Genomic DNA, 23,843 nt, shown 5'->3' with positions numbered 1-23,843 from the left:
TATAGAAGTCTCTGTTGAAACTACTATGACTATTCCCATTAATACCTTACTAAACATTCAAAGTCAGGAGTTTAGAAAAGTCTTACATATGAATGAATGAGAATCTGTATCTACACAAGTGAATTTCAGTTCTGACTGTTCCTTAATCTGAATGAATTTTAACAAGGTAATACCCTATTATTAATTTCAAGTAGACATTCATTCATAAAAATCAGAAATATTTGGAAGGAAGAGAGTTTTAAAATAATAATCATCTTCATTGTAAGATTCTAAACCCTTAGGCACAGGAATCTGTTTTACTTTCCCACTTTAATTCCTAGTAAAGTTGTAGCTACATCTCCCATAATTAGTGTGTTCACATGCATGTGCACGCATAAATATGAATAACCATGAAAAGAAGTGAAAAGCAATCCTATGTCTATCAGTTGCTAAGGTCAGAAAAGCAAAACCATGCTGAAACACGATTTTTGCTGAAACAGTCACCTGTTTCTGACTAGTTCTCTGCATTTCCTTTTTTTCTTAGAAGGTACTCAGAGAAATAACTGAAAGTAGTTTTCCATTCTTATCTTTTATACCATAGCTGCATAAAACTCAAATGAGCTTCCACAGTTAGCATGCTGATATTTAACAGTGACTGTCCTGAAAGACTGCACAGCAGTGCTCTTCCAACTAGAGAGCTGTTTTTAAAAGGTTTTTTGACTTAAAGTTTTTAACTTTATTTTCATTATGTCCTGATCAAAATCTTCGAGGAACAATCTCTATTTACCTCTGTGAGAATTTTACCTGGAGCGTGTTGTAAAGGTTATCAGAATATGCAAATACTTCCCAAGAAGCCCATAGGCTTGTTTTGAACAGGGGCAATCCCTATTGCAGAAGAACAAGTTTTGCTTACATTTCCTAGAACAGTACCCGCAGTTTATTTTTTAACTCACTGAAAAATCTTTTATTACTGCAGGAACCCTGTATTCCAGCAAACGCATTCCAGCTATGCTGACTAGCTGCATTCATATGCATCACAATAAAGTGCGCTGAAAGACTGGGGATGCTAAAGAAGTGCACCTTTTAGAAAGCGTGCATCTTCAGGTAAAAAAGAACAAATATAATAATCCAGGATTTCTTTTCCCAGACACGCTAGGATCAGAACATTGTGCGTTTGCAGGGCTTCAGCCAGCTAACCAAAGCATCTCCGCCTTACTTCCAGTCTCAGCTCACATCTGTGTTCCATCAGAGGTAAGAAAGTTTGAGAGTCTCTCCAATAAAAAGAAGGTGCATCCGAACTAGAAGCACACGGAAAGTCAGATAAGTTAAAGTAATTGTTCACACAGCTGCTGCTGCACGCAAGCAGCAGGCTCTTACTTTGCAGCCCTTACGAGCCACGCAAGCCATTTTAGGAGGGAACAGCAACTGTATCGCCCCGAGTCCCTCCGCTCTCTAACGCTGCCACCCTCCAGCTGCGAGGATCCGCCTGACATACCTGCTTCTCCATTTTGCCCCCCGACAGTTTGTCTTCTTTCTTCCAGAAGCTGGAGGAGAGGGGGGACGGTCCTGCCCGGGCGGGAGCCGCGCTGCCGAGCCGGTGCCGCGCTCTGTCCGGCCCCGCCCGCCCCGGACGCGCCGCGCCCCGCTCTGCCCCGCTCTGCCCCGCTTGCCGGCAGCCGCAGCCCTGCTGAGCTCCTTTAGGTCTAACAGGTTTCCTTATATAGGTAAACACAAATTGCATTCCTGCTGGAAGAGGCTAACTGGCGGTAAGCTTAACTTCGTTAACTCCACCGATACCAAACGGGGCTGAGCGCCTGGAGTTTGCTGGCGCAGCGCTGTGAAGGGTCTTCAGAGGGGAGAAAGTTTTCCTTGAGCACTTGAGCAACTGTGAAACTATTACATTACTTAAAGCTGTAACAATACCGAGTACCATATTAGCTTTACGTTAAACACTTGACGTTTTTACAGAATGCTCTCCTTAGCCTACATTTCACTCAAGGCAAGCACACAAGGTGATGTGGTATGTGCACACACATTCTGATAGTGTTAAAATAATGCCAGCCCTACCAGAGTTTGCATATGAAGACTACCATCTATCAAATGTTACATGAAAAGGCTAGGAAACAGGGATTGTGATACTGGTATCAACAGAAAGAAGCAGTATAAGAAAAGCTAGATATATTTTTTTTTCCCAGTTCCTTTTCTAGACCGTGGAATAGTTAAGCTTCTAGTGATAGATCTGTCTTTGTCAGAGAGGTGTGATTGCAACAGATTAACAGACACTGTCCTATCTAAACAGAGAAATACGGAGATAGAGGGAGTACCCAGGACAAGCATATACTGTACTCCACAGAGCGGTGACATGTGTATTTCACATATTTTTTTTAATCCTCTTGCCTACCCACTAAGCCCCTTCTGCAAACACAACTTACGTATTTTGAAGAATTTCAGCAGGCAGTTCATTAAAATTACAGGGAAAATCATGTAATAAGTTTCCCTTTATTCAGACAAGATTCACCTGTTAACTATGGCCCTTTTACAAGCTAAAACACTGTCAAATGTGCAGGGGGATATAGACAGCAAAAAGCATGAGGAAAGAAAAAAACAAAAAAGGAGTAAAACAAAGCATAGAGGAAACCAAAATAAAAAATGAGTGAAAATGAAAAAAGTTCAATTATTTGATCAAATGATGAGAGGCTGATGTTTAAAAGGAAAAAGAACACTAAATCCTAAAACTTTTTTTAATTCTTTCTCCCAGATGTATTGCATGTAACTCAAAACAGACAAAAGACACAGATTTGGCTTCCTGGTGATCTATGGAGCGTTAGAAATGACAGAGTACCACCCAAAAGCTGGGAACGATCATTTTCCAGTGGACTACACCTTTTCTTATCCTCATGTAATATATGAATTGAAGATCATCAAATAATAAACTCCGCAGAAAAACTGTTCCTAATGGTTTCAATATTTCTTTAGTTAGAATTTTCCTCTTCCCCTGAGGCATAAACATTCAACCTCATGATACTGCAGGAGCTTGGCTTAGAAGTTGAGAAAAATGAAAAACAACACCAATAAGAGTTGTAAGACACTCAATAAATATATCTAAAATAGTCTTTCTGTACAACATATAGGGAATCAGGAAAATGGGCCAGGGACTTGGTGTAATGGTCTTCATGAGACTCTTTCAGGACACATAACCCACTTGTGGCTTCACTGCATAAGAAGAGTATCTTCACCTTGCCAAGTTCATGCTCCTGTGACAAAACATTCGCACTGGACTACACAGCCATGTATTCCCTTACCACCAGTGAGCTTGTGACCAGATCCTGAATAAATATCCATTTTTTTACATGAATCAAGCCAATTAAAATCCATCAGATTCCCAAAAACGCAAGAGCAAAGGAATTTTAAAAGGGCTATTAGGCTAAAATAGATGTTACTTCAAATATGGCTTTCTGTCCTCAGGCTAGCACTTTTTCGGTTAGCCAGCCCAGAGCCCACAATAAGTATCACATTCATTTATCCAAAACCACTCCCTCAGTTAAGGATTTTCCTACCACTTCTTCAATGCTTGTGCATATGCTTTAGTTCCACTAATTTCAAGCCAAAAACTTTACTAGCTGTCATATTCTACACCTGACATACCGCCTTTACCTCTATCCCTCGACCCAGACATCGTATTGTGAATCAGCCATGGGATTTAGGGCCATATACTCAGGCATGAAATCCCATGCTTTAGTTACTGATCCCCAAACTGTGATTTCATTAGATTGCTGGCACAAGCATGAAAACTTTCCCAAGTCCTGTATATGGGACCTATGTCAGAGAGAATCCCTTTACTTAAAAAACACTTCTAGTAAAACAATCATTTTTTCCTCAAACAAATCAGAATGAAAAGAATCTATACTTTCACTGCATGCCTCTGCTAAATTAACAGCAGTTAATTATCGTAGTAGACATCATAGTCAGATCTCTTTTATTTCTATGTTCTTTATTTTTTTCAAAAAATGTACGTAATCCTGAAGCAATCCAGTTAATTCTTGAAGCTGAGAGCAACCTAGATGTATTACTTCCATTTACTTTACAGTCTCGCATGCATTATCTGCAAGTAATGCCAAGATAACATTAATTACCCTGTAACCATTCTCTCCTGTTCTCCAGGAAGAGTTCTAGTAGGTTTGAGCCTGCATTCAGAGTCAGAGTTATAAATGAAAAGCTCTGAGCATACCTCTAAAGTGTGTTATTTTTAATGTTAGGAATTAAAAGATTCATGAGAAACGAATGTGATTTATGACAATGTGTGATTTTCATTGTTACAGTGTTCCAAGTTGTCTCCAGCAAAAGCTGAGCATTAGACACTCTCATTCAGAGTGTCATTAGATTGCTTCCCATGCAGGATTCACACAAATGGTTTATTGAGGTTGGTTTAGTTCCTGTTGTTTAGATAGTAACTAATTGTAAGCCAAATGACCTTTGTCCAGCAGAGCCAAGAACCACAGTCCTGGGCACAACCTGAAGGATTGATCAGCGTGCTACCGTGTTTCTCCCCATTTCAGCTGCATGCCCTACTAGCCACATTTTCTTCATCTCGAAAGACAGTTTATTTTCTCTTGTGAAATGACTGATGGATTTTCTTTCATCCATTTCTGACCGTTTTTTAAATACTCAGTCCTGTCACTGTTTATGTTGCTGTACCAGAAAAGGAAACTTAGTGTAAATTTCCATGGTAAATTTTGATTGAATGGAATAGATAAGTGCAGTACACCAAGAAATTTATTTCTTATACATACACTCCCATAATATATGTTTCTTGTATATTAAACAAATACATATATATATATATATAAACCCCAAATAAAAATAATGCTAGTCCCTAATCCTGCCATGAGTGTCTAAATATCTGCCTGGAAAATTTTTTCCCTATTAAAACTCAGGGTGGAATACAGCAGATTCAGTCTCTTTTTACTGAATTCTTACTTGATAATAAGGTCTGCTTCTGAAGTTCTTTGTAGGCTGAAATTGTCCACACTTGAGTGACTAAATAAATTCGCTAAATTTAGCCAGGTAAATTTAAAGCAACAGGGATCTCTCAAGTTTCATTGCACAGCACTGTTGCCCCACAGTTTCCAGAATTAAGCTGTTAATGCATTCTCAAAGTTCTAATTCCTTCCATGAAATGGCAACACTTCCTTCACCCTGATATGGACAAGATTTCATACCTCATCTTGGTATCTGCATCTTTACATCTTCAGTTTCCCTCAGAGATGTGCATCACCAAGCATCCCACAATGCATTCTCTGTTCTTGTGGGGTGCAACAAGATCATTCATTCAATAGTTCATTGTTTGTTCTCAGCTACATTACCCAGTCCTCAAGTCAAATAATGTGCTCAGTTAGAATGACAGCAGTGAGTACCTTAAAAATAAGGTAGATTCAGTTCTAAAGCCTTTGTTTAACATACAAGTCTCCTCAAAGATGTGCAATAGCATATTTCATCTCTTTCCGTGTCAAAAGAACCGTTAGCTTAAAAACCTAAAACCCAGAATATATTACAATGTCTAAGTCCACAAGTTTTATTCCTGCACTGCCATTTAAATAATTTACACACACAAGATGCTAATTTTGCATTGTAAGGCATCATTGCAGTAACACTGCAGATGTATAATACAGGTATGCAGTAACACTCAGACTTTTGATTTAAGATCTGAAAAAGTTATGAACAAAATGCGTGTAGAGTACAGCTTTCTCTGAGCAAGCAGACTGCTGGAGAAACCCAGCTGACTGGGTCCAGCTGGGATGGAGTTCACTTTCTTCATAGCAGCCAATGTGGTGCCGTGTTTTGGCTTTGTGGTTAAAACTGTCTTGATAACATACTGATGTTTGGCTACTACTGAACAATGCTTGCACCACCCCATTGTTCAAGGTTGCCTTGTTTTCCCCACTCATCAGCTATCAGCTTTTGCCTTTCAGATGATACTTCAGAGTAGCCTGTGTAAATGCTTCTATTGCATTCATGGAAAAGTCAAGATATCATGCTACGTTACCTTCTGCAGTGGCCCACTGAAGTCATTTGACTTCACCTTGAAATGCACTAGAAGTATCTAAATGGCAATTACACATCTGAGAAGCAACTGAAGTTGTCCCTCAGCCACCATTCCCAGATTGTAACTATATGTACACAAGCTCTTCAGGCAAAACCACAAGATTTCCATGCTAGCAGGTAGACTAGAATCAAAATTGGGACTGAGAGATACGTAGACACAGCATATTGTTTGTATGCTCAGCAAAAAGTAGGCACAGGGGTTTGATATGCTATTCTTCCAACAAATGCAAAGCAAAAGTTAATGTAAGAGCCTACATTCATTCAACATTCAGGCTGTAAATGAAAATATTCAAGAAAGAAGGAGCTAAAAGGTTAAGGTATTCAGCAGCAGTAACTCACAACTGCACGTACTGTAGGCAGCTAAGCACGTACCTTATCTGGGGAACACTAGCTCTACGGATCAGTTAACTTTATGATACAACCTTTACTTTTTATTATTTCCTGATCTGGTGTTCAATTTTACAACCTTAATGCAAGTTACTTCGTTAATAAAGCATTACTTATAAAATTTGACCATATTACTTAACCTTTACACAGGAACAAAGATGTCAAAACAAGTTAAAGGCTAATGTCTAAGGGTATTATTTTAACCCTTGGGAAATGAATTGAGCTTTCTTCCTTGTCAGTGTTTCAAAATGCATCATTAAAAGCTATGTAATACAACAAGTTACTATCTTTACCCTTGCACCACTCGTTCTTCAGGTTTCAGTAACACATTTACACTAAACAAGAGCTTTATGTTTTCATTAAATACATTTAAAGCTCAAGGTTGTGGTATTAGATGAAGCAATTAGTAAAAGATCCAGCAAAAAGCTATTTGCTCCTGAAGAGCTTAAATGCTTTATCTGGAAAAGTTAATGAAGTAATTATAATGTTGTTATTAATGAAGATTAGAGATGGATTAAAATGGCATTCAGAAAACAAACCAGACAATTAAATAGGCTTTCAGAACTGTGGAAACTCCTTAGGGTCCAGGGGAAAAACACTCAGAATACCTATACTAGGAAGGATATTTGGAAAACAGTTCTTAATGCCATAGGACTCCAGATAGCAAAAACTGTCTTCATATCAACATCAACATCGGGGATTGTAAGCACTGTGATGCTTAATGCTGACCAGCTGTGCTTGAGGCTTTGTTTTAAAGTCCTTTCAAGATGTCCTTAGCTGCAGTACCTTTCATATTAAGCATACTATACTAATGATAGGGATTTAAAAAATGTTCATTAGTATTTAAACTGACATGACTATCAATAACATGATCTTGAGCTACATGGAGAAGGATGATGATACAGTTAAGTTGGATTTTTATATTGCATCCCATGTAATACTGCAGAAGATGGAAGAAGGTGTTTGAACCGGAAAATCCTAAATGAGTCCAGAGAGGTGGTCCAGAGCAGGTGTGGGTAAGAAAGGCAGTGCAGGGCTGCATGTTCCCTTGTTTGCCATGAGGGCAGCATAAAACATAAAAAAAAGGGAAGTGTCACCACTACACTTTCCCTTGCACTTCTGGAGTACTCACAGCTTGGCAACTCCATTTCTTCCCAATAAATTCACTTTACCTGACTATAAAGGCAGTGGAGTACTGAAAATTTGAGCCCAGTCACAGTAAGCTCTTCGGCAGTTTCTGGAAGAGCAACACTACTATTTCCCAGACCATAGGTAAGTGGATCACCTGAGAGAGGTGCACCTCTCAACCGGTCACAGGGGGGTGACTACGCACCTGGCTTACACACTTCAGTTAGGTTCCTCAAATTAGGAAATATGACTGCTAGCCAAACAGCACGTGAAAATAAGTTACATGTCTAAGAAAATATTGAGTAAAATGGATAATAAGCATATTATTTTGACTAAAACCACATTATTTGTTGGTAGAACATATGGACTATTTTGATCCTTAGTTTTACATAGTCCATATTCAGGCAAATCCACTCTTTGAGCCTAACTGTATGCATAAAGACATCAAAACTTAGGGAAAGACAGTAAAGATTAGGCAAAAATGTATATTCTGGGAGTTCTGAGTATTTAAAGGAAAATGTGGGAGCTTTTCTTTACAGGTCCTTGTTATGTAGAAAACCTGAAGGACTGGTCAACAGCAACTTTTGTCATAGGGTTCCCAGATCAGGGAGGGGAAGGAAATATTCTACAGCACATAAGGCGGAACGTGTATATATATTGCAAACCCAAATGTTTTTAATGAAAAGCAATCTGTTTCAGTCATTATTTACAGTACAGAGTGAATTATTTTTGTTCCAAACACTTATGGAAAGTAACTAGTTAAAATGCTTTTTTAGGCTTTGTCTATACAAATGAAAATCAGAAATACTACTGGTATATAAAGAACACATATTCAAAGAACTGTACTTAAAAGTAGGGAGGAAATAAATTACATATTCACATGACAGCTGAGGCCTCACTTAGGATATCCTTTGACCTTCACACTGTGAAGATGAGAAAGCATCAAGGATGAATAACATTAAGAAAGCTGCAAGATATAAGGAACAAGATGGAAAGGACATCTAGTTTAAACAAAATATGGAACTTTTAAGGAGTTTTTGAGAGAAACAAGATGAAAGAGAGAGACTTGATCATGGTTGACCATGGAGAATATTCACCTAAAACATAACAACTTTAGATTAGGTGTGAGGACAAGTCTCCAAATAAAAGTTACTCATCAATGGAGAAGTCTGCCAAAAGAAAACTCTGAGATATCAGAAAAGGAAATACTTAAAGGGAGATTAGATAATATACTCAAAATAGTGCAGAAGATAAACCTGTAAAATATGTAAAAGGCTGGAGTGGTCAACTTCTTTCAGCCTATACTTCTGAGACTTCGTTTGGGACTTCACATATAAAAATCCCCTTCCAGTATTTGGCTTGTGATAATAGGAAGGATCCAGTCCCTCAAAGTCTTAGCAATTTTAAGATTCCTTAGCTATGCAAACAGCCTCTCTGAATTCAGTTTATTTTAACTTAATTCATAGCATACAGAGTGACCCTAACTGTCTGAAAATTCTTTTAATGGTATCTGAAGGATCCTAGCTGAAGCCCAGCAGATGGGAGATAACACAGGCAAATTTTCACCTACTCTAAAGGAAATATGTCTCCTCCATTATTCCATTGTCTCCTGCTGACCAAGGCTTGCTGCTGAGCAGCATTTGAACCTCCTGAAACCGAAGCCTTCTTCCCAAGGATTACATTTACTCATAAACACTCTTCTGGTGTAGCTTTTAAATATCATTAAACGCAAGCTTCAAGAGACCCACAGGGAAGAAAGAGGGGGGACTTTATCATGCCAGGCCACTCCGACATTATGCTGCTCTCCCTTGCTCCGGCTGCTGCTTTTGTGGCCCTTCCACATGGGACCTGCACAGCCAGTCATGAACCCAAGGCAAAGGGATACTATTGCCCTGCCAAGCTCCTGGCTCTCTCAAGCAGCATTTAACACCTGGTATAGCATGCTGGGGTGGGGAGGAATTAAGCTTGAACTCACTCATCAAGTCAGCTCTCAGATACTTGTGTTGTGAGTAGCAGAAGAATAATCAGCTCTGTATATATGGAGTCCACCTTACCCTATAGCAGCATATTCTGTAAATCAGACCCCTAAATAGGAAACATCTTGCCAGATCCCAGACATCCACGTTGTGGTGCCTCCACTTCTGAGCTAAGCACCATAGGCTGCTGCTGTATTTGATGGAGAGAAATCAGCACTTCCAGGGCTCAGTTTAGCTGAGCTATTTTAGACGTCTGCTTTAGGAATTATGCCCTCTAAGTGCCTATTTTTTCTCCAAGGACTGTAAAGTGAATATTGATTGCTGGCTCAGACACTGTCAGCTGATTCCCACCTTCAGATATATATTTTTCTGTAAAATTTGACATCATCATAGCAACTACTGCAAGTAGTCATACAGTAGGAAAGTATAGTACATCTGCCAGTGGAGAAATAGAACCAAATCATCAAATAACCTGTAATCGGTGATCTCCACCACCAGGATCCCTGGAGCCAGCAGGAGATGCCATTATAGGTGATTAAGAAAGTTTGGCTATTTGGTTATTTTGGCCAAGTATATTCATATTTGTAAATATTTTCTGGATAGAAGTTGTCTAGCTATCTTACTTTTTAGCTTTCTCTATTTCTTTTTTTAATTTTACAGAACTGCTATGACCCTTCCAACTTATTTGAGCAGAGAAAAGCAAAAAGCTAGAAATTTTGGCTTTCTGTTTTCTTTTTCTTTCTTTTTCTTGTTCTTTTTCCTTTTTCCTTTTATTTATTTTTTCTTTTTCTTACTCTTTCACCTCTCCTGCAGCACACCACACTCTTCTCTAAGAAGTAGAAAACCAACAAGTCTGTGATTACAATTCAGCTCCACACTGATTAATTCTAAAAGGAATTAGAACTGCTTGAATGATTTAAAAAAAGTTGTCAGTTAAAAAGTCTACAGAACACTGCACAAACATGTTGGCATAGTCCATGTTAATCACAGAGGTGGAAATAGATGCTCAATTAATGGCAGATACAGAAAAAGAAGTTTAATTAAATCTAACCATTAAGAAACTCTTAGTCTGTAAGCTGATCTATAGGTAGGAAAATGTAGTCATTGTCCTTGGGGTTCCATTATTCTGGCAACAACATCTACTTTTATTTCTTCCCTTTTACTCCTATTGCTTAAACACCTCACATTACTCTCCCTCCGCATAATATTGAGGGTGTAATTGAAGGAAGAAGTGGACAAAATTGTTCAACCCCTTACGGAAAATGCTGCAGCACATATTTTCATGAATTTGGAAATACTACCAGCTGTCTTTAAAAACTGAGGGTAGTGTAATTTTCTTTTCAATTAAGGAGTTGGGAGTTTAGAACAGTGTTAGAATGATAGCAATTACAGAAGAAAAACCCAACATTTTTTGCATTGGGAGCTCATAGGTTGGGGAAAACGGGAGAGTTTTAAAGGAGTATATGTTTTTTATAGCCTGAAGGTGCCTGAATAACATAAGATGCTTAGAAATCTGTGTGAGCAATGCCAAGAAGTGAAGAGAACTTTCATTCCCTGAAAAAAAGCCCTATTTTTTTTCAGCTTTCTATGGCAGAATATAAGCTTTCTGCATGCCTTGGCACCAAAACTGATTATAAAAAGCTAACAGGAAATGTTATTACTTGAAACGTACTCCAAAATGAAGCATCAAAATTTACATAAAAACTTTCAAATACTGATTTCATTTTGCATAAAGTAATTAATTCTGCTGTTGAAGTAGTTCAGTGTATTTCAGCTAACACACCACAAAGTGAAAATGAGTAAAACTTGCCCTTCTTTAATACTAAGAATATGCAAATAAGAGAAGCTGTGTTTCAAAAGCCTGTCTCCTCCCATTCAAAAGCCAGGTGCCTGAAGGCGACTTGGACTTTAAAAAAGGAAAAAAAAAGATGCCCTCATTCTTCATCTATGTTGCGCTGAAAGCCTGAAATAGGAAGGATAGCAACAGAGGATGCTATGACCTCATCACCTGTCACAGGCTTAGCAGAAGCATGCTAGGTCAGTACTTGTAATGGTAGATTTATATCTGAAACACTACCATTTGAGGTCATTCAATAATGAGGAAATGGTGTGCTTTCCTAGTGAATCAACAGCCCAAACACAAGTATCATGATAGTGTGATACTGGAAACATGGTATTTCAGAGCAGACGGGGAGGCAAAGCTTTAGCTGTTTATGTTCATTGAGCATTACCACTTACAATATTTCATAATATTTGCAATATTAACAGGTATCTCAAGCTCCACTTCAGGTAAATCTACTCTGTGCATAACATTTTCCTTAGATCTTCAGTCACCCCAACCACCTTCCATTTCTTTATTTGAGCACTTCACTTGCTATATGTTATGGCTGTCCAACAAAATTCACAACAGTTTTTTCAACAGTAAAAATCAACAGGAGAGTCACTCAGCAATGTTTGAAAATGTGATCTTGCATCAGGATTATTCAAAAAAGAATGCTTTCATACGCATCCAGCTCACAAGAAAATTTTGCACCAGATCTCACTGTGCTCCCAAATCTGTAACTTCTCCCACATTTCTAAGAAGGAATTCCCAATGTCCTTCTCAAGTCTTCTCCCAGTATACCCTCCCAGTTACCAGCTCTCAAAGAGATGTGCAGTATCTAGCTGACCCAATGCACTGCTTTCTCCTGAGCAACCTCAGTACAACACAAATGGTTTCAGTAACTGAGTGGTCTTGTCCTACATCATCAGCTGGAGCTGCTGCTCGTCTGCGTGGGTGGGTGGGGACCTGCATAGGCTTAAGCTGCTTATTGATACAAGATCAAAAGACAACTCCTTACCCTTATCTTTTTCGATATCTGCAACATATTTCTGTTTTGTCAGCAACAGGAACAATCAATCACCCATTAACTCCAGGCTGGGGTGGTGGTAGCTGCGGTGACCCCAGCTGTTTGTTTGTTGACAGGCTACTGAACCATTTGGAAAAGAGGTGATACTGCTGACATTCGCTTCACCTCTGTGGAGTTCAGGTGGCATGTATACCATTACGGCTTCCTGTACAGCCTGAAAAAAAACCTCTATGAATGAAAAAAAAAAAAAGGGGGGGGGGGGACGACGACGGGACCCACATTTTTTTACTGTCTATAGCATATGAATAATAGCAGCAATGGGAAAAGTCTGCACTAGAGCAACAGACTGTACGACGGCTTCAGGTTATTTGGAGTAACCTGAAAACTCTTTCCAGTATTCTCATTTACAGAGGATTATGTACATATTAAATGGATGTTTGGCTCAACCCATCCTGTCACATTTGCTCCCAAAGTATGGAAGTAACAGACTGTTAGGCAAAAGGACTGCTTAGGCTCAAGGCTTATCCCTGGTCAATGCCTTCAGGAAGGCTGGGAGAAGGCAGAACTTCCTCTGCTTTCTGAGAGCAGTGGTGTTAACATGCAAGAAGAAGAGTGTTATATACTGTTCTGTAGTTACTCATGTAACGATGACAGCCAGTGAGATGTTTTCCCCTGTTAAAACCCAGGGGAGACTATTCAGGTGGTAAACTGTGACCTTTCTATAATCATCCACAGTGCACAATTCCCTCAGGTTCATATGTTCCAGCAGTAAGCTGTAATATATTTACAAACTCTGTTTCTGATTTTTGTCCTTCTCAAGTCCCTGAAGATACAACAGGCCAGTTCATTGACAAGTAAGGTGCCCCAGCATGTATGTTACTAAGGTTTTAAGACATGGGTGACAGTAAGACACTAGTAAATAGATAACAAAGCTACTAATGTTCTGTTCCCCTTTGGTTTGGCCAGTGGAGGCTTTGGAGCCAGTTAGGAATTCTTTTTTTTTTTCTTTTTTTTTCTTTTCTTTTTTTCTTCTTTCTGGTTTCTGTGGTATAAAGTATGTATCCCTTGGGATTCTTCTTCAGAGACATTTCAGCTTGAGGTTTCTTTTTATTTCCAGCAAACAAGAAGATAATTGAAACCCTTCCTGAGTTACAGCTATGTTTCCTGCTGGAGAGACTGACAGACCCAGCAAAGCACAGAGGACACTGAAAATGCAAAAGAGCATTTTGCTGAGTTTGCCATGTTATCCCCTTTGTATTTTTAACATATACAACAATTCTCTGGACCAGACTACAGGTCCTAAAAGGCAAATAGCAAGAGATACTTGAAAAGCAGAAAGGACCAGATTTTTTTTTTTTTTTATTATTTTTCTGTAGTCAGTGGAAGTGCCAAACCCATCGGTCTACAACACAGCATGCCAGCCTGGCTGCTGAGGGGCAATGGGGATGCAGACCCCATGGCCATTCACCACCTGGTTTCTCTGCTGAGAGTCATTACAGCCGCTTGCCAGTTGTAGCAGCGGGTTTGTTTGTGCCAGGAACACCTGCCCAGGATGAGTGGTGCGGATATCCCCACTGTGGGGATTGACTGGCTTTCCAGCTGCTTCTCTGGGAAACTGGGGTCTTCTCTGCTTAGTCCCTTTATGGTGGGACATTAATTTCCTGGTGTATCTGCAATAAACCTTACCCTTGGACCAGGTGGACATAATGTAAAGCCCATCTGTGAGACATGGCAACTACAGAAATCTGATAGGTTGCAGGGTATATGGATTTTTGTCTGACATGATGGGATTGTAAGGGATGCTCAGGCTTGGTCCTGGTAGCCACTAGAGCTAGATGAGAATTTATTTTTTTTTTCCTTCATTGGAAATGGAAACATGTATTTCTTAGAAACAAAAAATTTTCACTGAAATAAAAATTTTATTGGAAGGTGTCTACTAGACTCCAGACAGACTGTTCTGTCAAATGAAAAAGCCAGCCACTTGGTAGGGAATACAGACCTGTCAAGTCTGTATCCATGTTATGCCTATCTCACACTTCTCTAAAGTTGTTGGCATCTGTTGGCAAGGAGCAGCACATATTTGCTGCCCCTTGGGGTGTCCAGCACAGAGCAGGGCAGCCGGAACAGCAGTGCTATGCTGGACAGGCCACGGGACTCTGCAGGAGCCGGCATTATATGGCTAAGCTCACTGAGGAGTTTCCACAGCATGGCCTTGCACGTGAGTATGCATCTTTTACACGATCGGACACCTACATTTCTCTAAGGGCTTGATGTGGGAATCTCAGACCCAGCTTTGGGTTTTGTCAGACTTGAGAAGCCTAAAGAATAAGTGGTACTGTGCTGAATAAGGTGTAAATTATGAAAATTCTGGATTTGAGCTCGCCACAAAATTCTTAAGCAGGCTACCCTAACCACAAGTAAGATTTCCCAAAGATTACAACTGTATTTTTACATGATGGTAAAAATGCACTAAAGTGCTGTTTCCCATTTCTATACTGAAAAGCAAAGGTCATCTGATCATCAGAATATTTCTGTCCTACACCGGAGTTCTATTCAAATATGCATGCACAAATAAAGCATCATTACTCAATTGTTTAAGCTACATTGAGTTTTTTGCAAAAAAACCTCAATATTTTTTAATGCCCCTTTTAAGTTTATCATATGGAAATTTGCATAAAAGAAAAACAAGGAAAAAGAGTATTGTGAAATTCTTCGGATTTTTTTAGAATAATAAAGATTGCACTCTGCTGTGAACTAGGAAAAGAAGACGTGCAGCTTTCACAGTCTCAGACTAAACACTGGGTCCATGTGTGCCTTTCTGGCTTCTGTTTAAAAAGGCTAATTGAAAGAGAAAGATGGAAAGAAAAGATTTCATAATTTAACAACCTCAGAGCAGTGAAAAATCAGCTTACTTGTCTTTTCATTACAAATATAGGACTTGCATTTCCTAAATGTATGGGTTTTTTAATATAATTAATTGCACAGCCTAATGTGTAAGGATGTGAGTGGATAATACACTAAAAGCAAAATTGAAAGCATAACAAAATGTGAAAGAGGGAGACTAGCCTGCACACAATTTGTATCCTTGAAAATCTATTCCAAAATCCTTTTGCATAAGATAAAAGAGGGAAGAGAGGGTCAGATTTTCCTTACCTTTTCTTCCAGAAACAAGAAAATAGTTGAAGCAGTTATGTGACAACAATGAAACAACTTGTTGGGTGGTGGAAGAAAAGGGAAGCATGAGCTGTTTCTAACAAACCATTTGCTCTCGGAAAGCGTGTGAATACTTACAAAGTCATTTCCTGACAGGACACTTTCAGCCAGGAAAAAACCTGTAGGAATCATTCAATAACGTGCAAGTGAAACTTGTCCACAGCAGAAACAAGGCAGAGTGTTTTGAGTAACATGCAAGTGCAAAACCATTGTTTCTGTATTTTAGAATTACAGACCAACAGACACAGATCTCACTAGAGCAGGCTGAGAGCTGAAGTCATCCTTCACACCAGCTACTGCAACCTCAGGACTAGGATTTCATTCTTATGGTTGGTGTTTGAGGTATTCCAGTTTTAGTCCTGTGGGATCACACATGAGGTACAAATAAGGCAGATGTGCTCTCTTGGGGATGTCTACTTTTAACCAAGCCAGCTCAGGTGTGCAGGTGTGCATCAAGCAACAACAAGCTGAGCTGCTTACTTATCAGGCTTTTTTGGTGAGTTCTGCAATCCATGTTGAGTTTCGTAATGTCATAACGCACTCATATCTGCACCCAGGCTAGCTAGTTACTCTAGCTGAGACAGCCCAAAGTAGACAAGCTGTCATCATTTTGACTTCAGTATCTACTGTTGCCAGCCTATCTTTTGAAATATCAACTCTTTTATTGCCCTGGTACTTCGCAGATCATAGCTTCAGACATACCTCAGGCATATAATGCATCGTCCTACATGTCCCCTCCAAAAGGCAGCAATGTTCCCACAGAGTTCAACTGCAGAATCCTGGTCTCCCACCTGGTTTCCCACTAATGCAGTATTAGAGCTTAATTTGTTTTACACATGGAAGACTTTATAGAGTTTTAAATGTACTACACATATCTGTGTTATGGTCAGATTTTATGGAAATACTGCAGGACTAGATGACAAAAAATGTAATGCAATTCCTGAGCAGTTCGCTATAGATTAAATGTTGGAAAAATCTCTTTGCATAAATAAAAGCACCAATAATGCTTGTAGTGACAAGAGGGGCATGGAAGTCATTATGAGCAAAAGAAAAAGCTACCTACCTCAGGACACAGGAGGAGGAACACTGCATTTTATCATGAAATACAAGTCATTTCAGCACGCCATGCATTAGGCATCACAGTAATAGACCAGTGTCATTTAGGCGCCACTGAAAGTTGTTTCCATCATCAGAGTGCTGGTCCACCTTCACTGCAGCTCCTTGCCCACTGCCCTGCCACCTTCAAGTCCAGTGATGAAATCCCATCAAACAGAGCAGACACCGCTTCAGACCACACTGCGTGAAACAGTCTCGTGCTACCGGTGAACAGTCACTGGCGTCTACAGGATCCCTGTGCAGAACCAGTTAGGTCGCTAGAGAAATAACAGCTTGGCCAAAGCCACTGAAGCACTAACAAGATAGCTGAGACAACCCGTGTCACCAGCTAAGTGCCAGCCCATCACCAGCTGCCTTCAGCCCGTGCCCGGCCTCCGTGGGGCCGGCGAGCAGCCCTCGCGGTGGGGCTGGGGGTGCGAAGGCTGCTCAGGGAGCTGCAGTCCTGCCACCGACTCCTCCCGTTGCCTGTCAGGTAGAACTAGTTAGAGGTCTTTAAACCTGTTAATAGTATTACTTCCTAATTATCCAGTTGTGAGTATTTAATTTCTCTCCAAAATCACTTCACAGACTACACATCTGTTATTGCAGTTTGCACCTTGGTGGAAAGCATGGCTGGGGAGGCCAGGAGAAGCCACGTATTTAAGCTTGCTGCTCACTGCAATCAGCCTGCTCATCCCTCATTTTTTCTTGGCCTTCTCCTCTTTTCCTAGCTTCATTTTCTCAACTCACCCATTTACACCAGGAAGGAGAAAGGCTACAACAAAGGTTACAGAGGCTGATCTCCTAGATTTCTATTTGCCCCACCCCATCCAGGGTTGCAAGTGGCTGCAGACAAGACCTTTCTCTGGGGCTCAGCTGTGTTTGTTTTCCACCACCTGCACCAGCAGCAACGATCTTCCTCAGATCTGTTTATTTTCCACTCCCCTGGCTGCCCTGGTAAGCTGTGGCCCTGTCAGTCACGGCCAGCACAAGGCTCGGCTTCCTCAGTAGGATGTCAGCCCAGTTCCAGGTGGTGGGGCAGCAGAAGACAGCCAAGCCTCCAAAGGCCACAGGTGAGGCTCCAGCTCGGGGAGGGGCTGGATGACATGAGACCCTGCTCCTTTTCCACAGCTACTGCCTTTCCCCTTACCGATTCTCACAGTGAGGGAGCCAGGTCCTCCACACTGCCCCCACACATTTAAAATAAACTCTGTGCCTGACATTTGCTTCCCTCATGTCTCTGTGAGGCAGTTATTCAAGGTTTTCTGAAGTGTTGCAGATGGATCAATATTTTATTCCAAAATGGAAAATGGAGCGTACAATGCAACAGTTTGGCTGGAAAAATTACTATATTGCTATTAAATGTTTTGTTTCATTTTTCAGGAGAGCTCACTCTCTTTGCGTACTTCTAATGAACCTTTGAGATGTTAACAGGAATGTCCCTGGCCTTGTAACAGCATGCATCTCCTAGCAGACCAGGCATCTCTTTTTCCCTTGGAGTATATGGCTCCCACTGGCATTTTCAGAACGTCGCTGCATGCTAGCTTTTGGGCCTATAAAGACCACTCCGGTTGCGCCTGCCTCAGTATTTCCTTTGTTACTTGTGTAAGGCGTTATCGCAAGTTGTTCCTCTGGTACACAGCACCATGAATGGGTGTTAGTAAAGCTGCATGAAATCTTTAAGCAAATGTGAATTGTAAACCTTCCTGTACATGAGGAGAAGTCAGCTGCAGTGCTAGACAGGCTTTCCTCATGGCCATCTTTCAAAGCGTACATTTAAAGTAAGTTGGCATTTGTTTCACATGGTTTTGGGAGTTTTCATCCGATACCTTCATGCTGTGCACCATATAGTAATTCACCTGGACTACACTTGCTCTGGGGAGTCAAACCATCCATTTTTCACTCTTGTCATTTTGACTGGGTGGTTTGCCAGATGAGACAAGGAGAACCCAAAAGTGTAGAACTAGCCTGAAAGAAAAACAGATGATCCATTTCTGGTTTAATCTGTCTTTCTGTTACACTTGAATATTTTAATCATGACAAAAAGATGAATAAACCACTTCACTTTTATCTGTGAAGCTTTTATACCATTGTTAGCAATGTCTAGGACAGCAGTGGTCTCTGGGAAGCTACCTTCCAGTAGGGAAATAAAACTATCAGCCTCAAAAGGAACAGGTGTGCAAAAAAGGTTTGGATGAGTAAGTTACCCATGGGTTTGGAAATCCCCCCTTTAAGGACAGGGAGTAGCAGCAAAACATGACAACAACAACTGCGAAATAGTATTTGAGTATCTAGCGAGGTTATTCAAGGTCCTGATCCAATGCAAGCCTGAAGCACTGCCACGAAGCATCAGTGCTTCCCTTGTTCTTACTTGGCACCAGAACTAGAGCCCAAATGGACTAGCAATGGGACTGGTCAGGGAAGTGACTGAGCTGGAAGACGCCTTTCCTGATTGAACTTGCCTTAGATTGAACCATTCCTTGTCCTGCCCTCCCCATGGAGCAATACATGCATTGGTGCAGACACAAAAGATGTAGATGTAGTGGAAGCAAGACCTGTGTCCCCTCATTTCAGTAGCTATATGGATTTATCCTGATGTAAATGACTGCACAAGCCAGTAATTGGCCTGAAGTTTCTGAAATTCCTTCTGTTCTTTGTAAAATTTGATACTGGTTGTGCGGCAGAGAGAGAACAGTCAGATAAGACATACACATGTAATTATGTGTATACACACACATAATTTTATTAAGGTTATAGATGCTGGAAATCCCAAATATCTTAATTTTATAATACTTCATCCTTAGTTCATGCCAATAGCGGAAAATAGAGTATCAACCTTCAGCTCAAAATTCCTTTTTGTCCCACTCAGTTTGTGAAACTACTGTAATCTCTGCAGTCTTAGTTTCTCATAATGAATTTTATGTTATATGAACTCTTTGTGTTCTCTTACTTTTCTTGAGGGTTAGTGCTGGTAAATAAATTACAACTAACAGTGAAGACCTGGCTTAATGTCTTGCAATATTACTTGCATACTCTGCTACTAGAAATGGTTCAAAGACCAACAGCTAACTTCAGCCTTGTTTGTGGCACCCACTTCTACTGGTCTGTAACGACACTCACAGGAGAACCGTGTGACTAGAGATACCCGACAGCGTGTATCACCAGCCAGGGAGGGACACTAACTGGGTGCCAGAAGCAGTGTCAGCATGTCATTCTGCTCAGACAAACTAGCATGCTAAGGAAGAGGACTGTGTGGCACAGGAGAAGGGCTGCATCCCCAGCCTATGTGGCTTCTCATGCAAGACTCTCGATGGGCAGAAACCCTGACACCTAAAGGGGCAGGGGAGGATATGCCATTTCCGAATTACACAGGCACCGCACCCGGCAGCTGTAGCTTGAGGTGAATGGGAAATTCTTTTTTGCTCCTTAGTGCTGACCTGAAGTTTTCTTTTTTTATAACCAGTTGTTCTGACAACACCACCCCTGAGTAATGTGGTTACTCAGGGGACTAGGACACCTGGGAAAGTGTGTAACAAGTTTTTATACCTGGTTTTCACAAACAGCCTCACTCAACTTCAGAATGGATGGAATAGAAATGCTGCAAAGTATATGACACACAAGCAATGACCACAAAACTAAATATTTTTTCTAATCTTTTTTTGCCATAACCACAGAAGTTCCATTGAGCAAAACATCTAAATTCCAGCTTAGCATGCTGGAGGATACAAGCAAAAGACAAAGAAGCTCTTAAAGACAGACAGAAAATTAATTCCTCCCATATATAGGTATGCAACTCTGCAGCAGTGACAGAAAACAATTCAGGATGTTAGCACCTCATTTCCAACTGTCATTTAAAAACAACTAGACGATTTACTCTACCTGACCTGCAGTTATGTCAGATGCATTCAGCTTGCTTTGGAAAGATCCACTAAACATTTTTTTTAAGGACAATGGAAGCCCAAGAAAAAAAAGTTCAAAACATCTGAGAAAAGTGTCTGTTATTTGGTTTTCACAGAAGAGTGATGCAATGGTTAAAATTTAGCAACATAATGTTTAGGCACATATACAATCTGGCCATAGCATTTTGAATTAAGTGCAACCTATTCAAAATCTGGTCTTTTCAATTAACTGGAGCTTATTCACATCTGGCAAGCTAGCAAACAGAGCAGGAGAGCGTTACAGCAGCTTAGCGGAAGCCTGCCATGAATACACATTTGGACAGCCTGGGAGAGCATCAGTGTCACTCTGGGAATGTTTCTGGCATGGTAAAAGAAAAACATCAAAGACATTACTGATTTAAAACTGCCTCCAAGAGTGCAATCTGTAGTGACAGGAAATGGAAAAATTATCCTCAAAGGGGTTGTGAAGAAAGAGCTAGTCCAGCTTGATAGTGGGTTCCACACATAAAGCTTATGTTTTGTCAAAAAACTCACTAAAGCAAAATATTGTACAGTTTTTGGCCTAAATTCAGAAATAAGTCTTCAGGACAGCTCAGAAACTGCAGGAATCAAATCAAGTTTGGAAGGGACAGCTTAGAAAGGAAGTCTTGTCATCTGCATGTTACATCCAGTATTTTAAAAGGCTACTGTAACCTAGATACCAGCATTTAAAAAACAACAAAAGACTAATAAGGTCTGAAGATGGAACCCTGAAGAGCTATGAGAAGAAAAAAAGATGGACCAGAATAACAGAGAGCTGTCTGAGACTACTCCAAAAATGCCAAAATAATACTCATGGTAACCCAGCAGTGACCCTTCAAATTTGACATTGCCTTGGTGAGATTGATGGAAGCTGCCAATAAACACAGCGGAAGAAAAAAGACACAACTTTGATCCCAGGGTAGGCTGACGACTATTATAGTCCATGAAATTACTATGCGTAATTACCATGCATAATGCACAAATGCAGATTCTCAGGGAGTATATGTTATTGAGGCTTAATTGGAAGTATTAATTGACATAGACTTCTGCAGTAGGAAAATCTATTTATAGAATGTGTTTTTGTAAACGATGGAAACAACCCCTTAAATTCCTTTACCAGTTTTTAAGCTGAAAAACCTAGCTGTTAAAATATGTTTTAAGGAAAATGATTAAATATTACCGGGCAATATACCGAGCAAATTTCTTGTCACAGTCTGAAACCTATTGCTACACAGAGCCCTGTAAGAGCACTTCAATACAGTATATCATTCTGATTACTCTTTAGCATTTGAATATTGCTCCACAAAAAAGAATTTCATTTAGAGAGGGTAAGACACTGGTTACGCTTCGTCTTAACTTGGCTTTACACTTTTGGGGCATTCCCCTTTGCCCTAGGCCAGCCAGAGATAAAGTCCTTGACAAAGTTGGAGGAGACCCATTACACTAAATTACATTTGCTTCAATGAACTCTTCCAACTTCTAGGGATCATGAGTGGCACAAAAGAGCTATAGCAAAGCTGAATTTTTGATCTACGGCCCCTTGCCAATTCACACGATCTATTCCTATAGAAGCTAAATATTCTTTATACACAATCAGTTCCTGTAGTCCTGTTATAGTTTGGAGGCATCAAAATGGACAGCAACAACCAAGAGTCTAGGAAAGAAAACTGATTTTCATGTGAATTTTCTTGTCACTTAGGTATTATTTTTATAGCTCATGGGACATAATGCCAGTCTGAAGCATTTGTGGATATTCCTTTGATTTGTTTGCCAAATTTAAAACCAGTCCTTAACACTCTTGGGTTTCCCATGTGTCCAAAAGATCATTCCAAACAGCTGCGGTATTTGGCACAGGGGGCCTTTATGGGGTGACCACATCAAGAAACACTGAGGAAGAAAAAGAGCATATGCTACAAGACGGTGGTAGTGGAGGAGGAAGCCTGCATTTGGGATACAGACAGCCTGGAAAAGCCAAGGGGATCATTCTTACTTCCTGCTGATAGTCAGTCTGTGTCAGTGTTTGGGACAAGTGCAGTCGTAGTCTCAATGACAGAGGGAAGGAGAAGGGCTCTGTCAAGGGACACAGCAGCCTGGACCACCTCTTGCATGGATTTCCATCTGGAAAATTCCAGGTAGCCAAGGAAGGTACATGAGCTAGAAAGGTTACAGACATGGGTGACTACTGAATGGCATAGATAGCCACGGTCACACGTTTAACAAAGTCTGGACAAAGCCAATTCTTTGCACATGTGCTGAGAAGCCAATATGCAAATTTCTGCATTACTTAGATCTCTTGAGCAAATGTACCTAACAATGTCTCTGGTCATAAAAAAAGGCAGAGGGCATAAGAAATAATACTAACAGAAAGACAAAAGCCCCTGCTTCCCACCAGTAAATCCGTATCTATGATCACAACATCTTTTCTTGATATTCTGAAGCAAAAGTAGGAAAACAGAAGCTACTGAGAGCAAATGGTACAATGGATATGCTTTTCAACAGCATTACTCTTGCAATTTCCAGAGTGGAGATGTTGTACTTTGGGTTAAAAAAACTGTTTATCTCACAGTACAAATAATACAGAACTCTGGGCCAGTGTGTAGACAAAGCCACATATATTCTGCTCTGACTCACAGTAAGTCAGTTTTTTCTAGTGAAACCAATTGGCAGCAAAGTTCTAGTTTACTAATTGCAGGTGGCCTTTTCAAGTATCATCAACTACTATGTGTTACCTGGTATCCACCTAAACAAAAGGTAGATCTGACTCCCTGACCTTTTTAAGGAAGTGTATATATTAATCTAATTTTGTTATGCAATGACATTTTTTCCTCCCCAGTGGTGATTTTTTTTTACAGTGTTGGGTCGTTTTAACATGGAATTACGTGGAAAATATTGAACATGATATTGTACTAGATCACCATACAATGAAAAACTTATGAAATCTTTATAGACATAATTTCTACCTGAAAACACTTTCTATAGTAAATGTTGCTGTTTTCCTGCTCCAAAGTCAAGCTACTGGATTTTAACAAAAAATAAATATAAATTCATTGCTCAAACAGGCAATGAAAAATAATGGACAACTGTGTTACATATACAACACTCAAAAGCAAAAAGCTACCAAAATCTTTAAATTTTGCTTAGTGTTCCCAACACTGTACTTTAAATATTATTCCACCACCAAAAAACTCAGAGGA

The 23,843-nt window shown here is 40.1% G+C and overlaps 1 protein-coding gene across 1 annotated transcript in view; it reads right to left on the bottom strand.

Moving 5' to 3' along the window:
• MID1 (midline 1) overlaps positions 1-23,843 on the bottom strand; it is a 353,212-nt gene that overhangs the window by 284,548 nt on the left and 44,821 nt on the right. Inside the window, exon 1 of the mRNA XM_080376926.1 lies at positions 1,475-23,843. This exon is cut by the window's right edge and continues 44,821 nt beyond it. The gene's annotated coding sequence lies outside the window, so the exon portion shown is untranslated. The remainder of the gene's footprint in view (positions 1-1,474) is intronic.

This window comes from Falco punctatus (genome assembly GCF_963210335.1).
Source record: "Falco punctatus genome assembly, chromosome: 2".
Taxonomy (NCBI): domain Eukaryota; kingdom Metazoa; phylum Chordata; class Aves; order Falconiformes; family Falconidae; genus Falco; species Falco punctatus.
The sequence above is the reverse complement of the archived record's forward strand: the minus strand, read 5'-3'. Positions and strand labels throughout refer to the sequence as shown.